Here is a 6,529-nt window from a genome sequence, read left to right on the forward strand (position 1 = left end):
GGATAGGTCAAATTAAAAACTAGCAGGAATTTATTATTCAAAATGAAAAATATGAGTTTTTGTTCATTTTCATGACATAATATAGCAATATCACTATACTTTTTCAGCCAAAGAAGAACTTATTATTTTGCAGATCAAACAAAGAACACGATCATAAGTTAATCTTGAGAGTACAGTCAAACTCTGCTATATCTTCAAACAAGGTCACCTCCATCCGAAATAAATTAGAATGGAATATTTGAGAACATTAGAACATTTTGTTATATCAAAATTGAGAGTCAGGGCTATCCAAAATTTTTACATAGTGAAAATTTTTTGTTTTTGTTTTTGGGCCACACTTGGCTGTGTTCAAGGCTCACTCTTGACTCTTTGCTCAGGGATCACTCCTACAAGTTCAGGGCACCACATGGGATATTGGGAATGGGTCCGTGGGTTGACTGTGTTCAAAACAAATGCCCTAACAGTTATATTACTGCTCTGGACCAAGGGAAAATTTAGAATTGATCTGTAATATTTTCTCATAGCATTAAAAAATAAGAATTCACATGTCATTTTATTTGCTTGGTTTGAATTGTCCTTTTAATTTTGCTTTCTTCTTTCTACTTTGTCTGTTTATTTTCATAATAAATATCTATCAATTACTCTGGTATAAAAATCAAGAGAGTTGCTTCAAAAATAGATACTTATATATTTGTGTTTTAGGCAAGAGAATCAATTTCCAATGCAGTGAACTTATTTCATATATTGATTTTGTTTGCACACTAATGGATAAATTCATTTATAAGTAATTGCTGTTTCCTCCTAATTTGAATAACTAAAAATCTATTAACAAATCATAGCGGAGCCTGGCAAGCTCCTGTGGCATATTTGATATGCCAAAACAGTAACAATGATATGTCTCATTCCCCTGACCCTGAAAGAGCCTCCAATGCGACACCATTGGGAAGGACGAGTAAGGAGAGGCTGCTAAAATCTCAGGGCTAGGACAAATGCAGACATTACTGGTGCCCGCTTGAGCAAATTGATGAATAACGGATGACAGTGATACAGTGATAATTATTAACAAATAAAATAGAAAAACTGTTGGCTAAAATGGTAAAACTTTTAGACACACCAATGCATGTAAAATATCCATCCAAATACTGCCAGGACTCTGCTTTCACCCTGTATCTCATCTAGCATCCAAAGGCTTTATTCACTGGTTGAATTACAGACACTTATCCAGGCACTCCAGATTTTAACGTCAAATTTTAGACTTTAAAGTTCTATAATTAATGTCTCCTCTGAAGCATTCTCTGCCTGAGAAATAATAGGAAAAACCAGCAGTTGAATCCTGCTGGGCCACGTGGCCATTTCTTGTAATAATCATTGTGACTTAGAGAGATTCTGATTGAATGCAAACATCTGCTCTTACTAGTCTTTGGTGGCTGAAGAGAAAGCAAAGCAGTTCCCATGAAGTGGAACCTACTATTTTATGTAGATCGGGCAATAGATGTCAATCAGAATGAGTTTTAAGGGCAATCTGTGCCCAAAAAGGCAACTACTAAATGCCTTAATGTATCAGAAATAATGCAGATGTAGAAAGTCACAAATGAAACTGTCAAAATGGTTTAGTGGAGGCAGAAGGAATCTTGGACCTTTCTAGTTAAAAGCTTCACTGCTTTTCGCAAGTCACTAAAATGGTCTCTTTTTGTCTCTCTGTGAAGTGAGCATAAAAACAGTGCTAGAGTTTTGTTTTAAAGCTTGAAAACTAGAAGATAGATCTATGCACTGTCTAGAGTTTCTAGGGCACTGTCAGCACTCATCGATGTGGGGTAACCATCGCTGTTACTTGTGCTTTCTACAGGATTTTATTTTCTTCATTGATTTAGTTTTTATGAAGACACCATGATTTACAAAGCTGTTTGTCGCTGTTTGAGGCACTGTGTTATAGCACCAGTGCTATCTCTAGCGTCACTGTCCCTTCAGCAGTATCCCCAGGTTCCTTCTCCCTACCTCAGCTTGTCTTCTTATCGGGAACGTTTTTTTGGTTTTGTTTTGTTTTTGTTTTTTGTATGTGTGCAGTCTCTGTGGCATGAGATGATATCATATTTTTTCCTTTCTTTCCCTTTACTGAAGTCTTTTTTTGTTTTAATATTTTTTAATGAATCACTGTGAGATAGTTACAGACTTACAAACTTTTGGGATTGTGTTTCAATCATACAACGATTTATTACCCATCCCTATACCAGGGCCCATTCTCCACCACCAATATTCCCAGTATCTATGCTGCCACCCACAACCCTCCCCACCCCCACCTCTGTGGCAGGCACATTCCCTTTTATTCTCTCTCTCCTTTGGGGTGTTAAGGTTTTCACTACAGGTAGTAAGTGGCCATTATGTTTGGTCTACAGTCTACTTTCAGCGTGCATCTCCCATCCTGAATGAGCCCTCCAAGCATTATTTACTTAGTGGTCCCTTCTCTATCCCAGCTGCCTTTCCCCCCAGCATGTGAGACGGGCTTCCAAGCTGTGGAGCAATCTTCCTGGCCCTTATTTCTATTAACCTTAGGTGTTAGTCTCCCATTCTGTTACTTTATATTCCACCAATGAATGCGGTCATTCTGTATCTGTCCCTCTTTCTCTGACTCATTTCACTTAGCATAATACTCTCCAAGTCGATCCACTTATATGCAAATCTCATGATTTCATCTTTTCTAACTGCTGTATAGTATTCCGTTGTGTAGATGTACCAAAGTTTCTTTAATCAGTCATCTGTTCTTGGGCACTCAGATTGTTTCCAGATTCTTACCAGGAACAATTTTAAATTTGGTTGTTGTGGTTTGTATCTCCTTTCCTTAATTCCTTGGTTTGGATAAATGGCTGATCATTCCTCTATGCCACTGATGGACCTGAGGCTCTTGACTCTTGCTCTTGGCTACTTATTATTTCCCATGTGCAAAACAAAGATGTCCTATCAGACATCCTCCATGCCTTCGTTCCTAACCCACCATCCCTCCTTCCCTCTCTCCCTCCCTCCCTTCCCTCCCTCCTCCCTTCCTTCCTTCCTTCCTTCCTTCCTTCCTTCCTTCCTTCCTTCCTTCCTTCCTTCCTTCCTTCCTTCCTTCCTTCCTCCCTTCCTCTCTCTTTCTTTCTCTCTCTCTTTCTTTCTCTCTCCCTTCCTTCCTTCCTTCCTTCCTTCCTTCCTTCCTTCCTTCCTTCCTTCCCTCCCTCCCTCCCTCCCTCCCTCCCTCCCTCCCTCCCTCCTTCCTTCCTTCCTTCCTTCCTTCCTTCCTTCCTTCCTTCCTTTCTTCCCTCCCTCCCTCCCTCCCTCCCTCCCTCCCTCCCTCCCTCCCTCCCTCCCTCCCTTCCTCCCTCCCCACTTTCTTTCATCTATCACAGTGAGATGCATAGATACAAAGTTGTCCATGATTGGATTTCAGTCATGCAATGTTCCAACACCCATTCCTTCACCAGTGTACATTTCCCACCACCCGTGTCCCTAGTTTTCCTTCTGCCCCAACTCTGGCCTCTATGGCAGGCACTTTTCTTCTCTCTCACTGTCTGATCACTTCTTGTCTGCTTCTTCTTGATAACTTTCCCTTCTAAATTTCTTTCTATGTTCTTCTTCTTATATTGTGGGGCCAAGGAAAATTGAATTATACTCTTTTAATCTCTTGCATTCCCTTGTCCAGTTATTCCATATACTGAAGATAGATCATCCTCTGTTTGTCTTTCTTCTGTCTTTGTTTAGCACGGCACACTCCAGTTCCATCCAAGTTACAGCAGATTGTATGATTTTCTTGTTCCTTGCCACTGCTTAGTGTTCCACTGTGTACGTATACCACTTTTTCATAATTTACTCACCTTCCCTTGGACCCCTAGGTTGATTCCATATCTTAGGTACAGACAGTGCTGCAATAAATAATGCTGTGCATTTATCCGTTTGAAGGAATGTTTTGGTGTCCTGGATGTAGATAGCTAGAAGTAGAATTGCTGGGTTCTTTGGCAGCTTAATTCTTAGAAATTTCCATTCTGTTCTCCACATGGGTTAAATCAGACATTTCCACCATCAGTGAGTGAGAGTTCCTTTCTTCAACATCTCTGTCAACACCAGTATTTTTGCTATGTACCTTTTCCACTGATATGAGATGATATCTCACTGTTCTCTTGGTTTGAACTTCCCCGTTGATTAGTGGCATTGAACACTTTTTCTTTCCTTTATTTTTATGTTTCTTTGGCAAGCTCATAGCTCAGGATCATCATTGTGACAGTAATAAGACCTTTTGTCTAAGAGAATCTGGAGTAACATTCATCTTTTCTCTGTTTTTCATAAAATGCAGCAAACCTCTTTACATTTCCATTGTGGCTGAATTATCTGCTGTTTGGCTATGTGAAATACTGAGACTTTTCTCTTCACATGCCCATTGTTTCTTTTTATTTTATTTTTTATTACATCAAGATTTGCCAAGTTATTCATAATATTTCAGGCATAAAATACCCTAACACCAATTACACCACCAGTGTGATTTTTCATCCACCAATGTCCACAGATTCTTACCCCCCTGATAGGCATAAACTAATTTGCTTCACATTGTTTTTCACAACACAAGCATACATGGTATCATCATCAAAACTTAGATCATAAAAAGTCAATTTTGGTAATTGTTATATCTTGCAATGATGTTACTGAAGTCATTGAGACTTACTGGGCTGAATGGTCTTAGTTGAGACATTGAGCACTTTTTCATTTGCCTTTGGCCATCCATCTGTCTTCTTTAAAGAAGTGTATCTCTTCTTTTCCTCACTCCATTTAAAGAATTTTAAATGGACTTTCTCTGGACTTCATACTCCATCTGAATACTCTGACTGTGTAAGTTTCTACTTTGTAGCACCAGAGAAGATATTTTTAAGGTATAAAGTACAGTTTTTCTTCTTTAATTCTTTTCTTCTTCCTCTGCAGATACCCATTTGATCATAACAGTCTCTTCATTTTCCCAAGTACGTATAATGCTTTTTTCTACCTGCAAAACCAGGAAGTTCCCAAGACCTTTTAAACTTGTGGCACTGTTCATCAGAGAATATGTATTGTGTTATTTTCAATGATGTGATCCAATTAAAATAATGAGAATTCAATCCTGGAAATCTCTTTCTTTACTATATGAGAAGAAAATTATGGATAATTATCAGGAAAAATTGTATTCTGAAAGGACTCCTTGCTTCTTTAAATAATGCTGGCATGTTGCTATAGAATTGTGAAAAAATTGTTTTAAAGAAATGCGTAAGTTTATTTCATAAGATGAAGTTTCATCAAAATGAAAGTTGTACAAGATTCAACATCCTAATTTCACAGCTGTGTGTATGTGTGTGTGTGTGTGTGTTTTGACAGCAAAATACTTTACTGTCACTGTACTTTTTTACATTCGGATGACTTTAGCTTATTACTAATACATCTACCTTTTCAATATGTAATATGTATCTAGAAATGCCAATTCTTATTAACTTATAATTGGAGAAGTATTCCTCTCCTCATACTACTAGTGTATTTTAAATCCAATACAAAAATGTTGTTACTTTACCAGTCATGATACATGTAAGCAATTTATTTTTATGATAAGAGACATTGGTGGACTAGATCAGTATGTCAATAGGAACCTGATATATCTTTTTGAGATATCATATTTAACTTATGCATTTCTAGCTCCAGTGTATTCAAAATTGTGCCATAATTTTCAGCATGGAAACCCTCCTCATTAAATGGCATTCATTTAATTCTCTTAGAAATGTAACTACCATTTAGATGATGGTGATGTTGGTATAAAAATACCCACATTATGTAATTGAGAATGCTTGACAGTGATTTATGCATTTGTAATACTTCGAGACTTTGCCATTAACAAGTGTCATCCATGTCAAAACATAAAAAGGTAATTACATTGTGAAAAGAGATGTTACTCAAGTAATTCCTTAGAAGTTTGTGCTACTTCCAGTAGAACTGAAATTGCATGGTGTTTCCAATGAGAGCATTTCTTGCAGTCATCAATGTATAATCTTTTTTTTAATGAGGTCCCAGTCACATTTGGCTGTCACAGACTTTCAAACATCTCTCAGGTCTGTTACTTGTATTAATTAGCATGTATATTTTTCAGAAGTCTAAAATGAGTATCATATTTAATAGACAATAAAGTGATGTGTTCTTGATACCTTATTTGGTTTTATATAGAATTCATAGGAATAAGAGGCTTAAAATTAGTGAAAATATATATTATGTGTGCTAGAGAACATATATTAGCAGTTTTATAAGAGAACCTTTCAACATTTCTATTTTTTATTATTTAATGAATTTAATAAAAATGAAAACAAAGAAAAGTTCCAATGTATACAACTGGGGTTATGTTAGGGTAGATGGATGGGTGATGGCTTTGGTTACTAATGAAGTTTATCAATTCTCTGGTGATGTGTTACAATTTAGAATAAACTTTGTTAAGTGCTGAATAGAGTTCCCTTAAAATTAGTATGTTACAGTCATGACTCTCAGTGTGATGCTGCTT

This window comes from Sorex fumeus, unplaced genomic scaffold (genome assembly GCF_029834395.1).
Source record: "Sorex fumeus unplaced genomic scaffold, SorFum_2.1 ptg000008l, whole genome shotgun sequence".
In the NCBI taxonomy this organism is placed as follows: Eukaryota; Metazoa; Chordata; class Mammalia; order Eulipotyphla; family Soricidae; genus Sorex; species Sorex fumeus.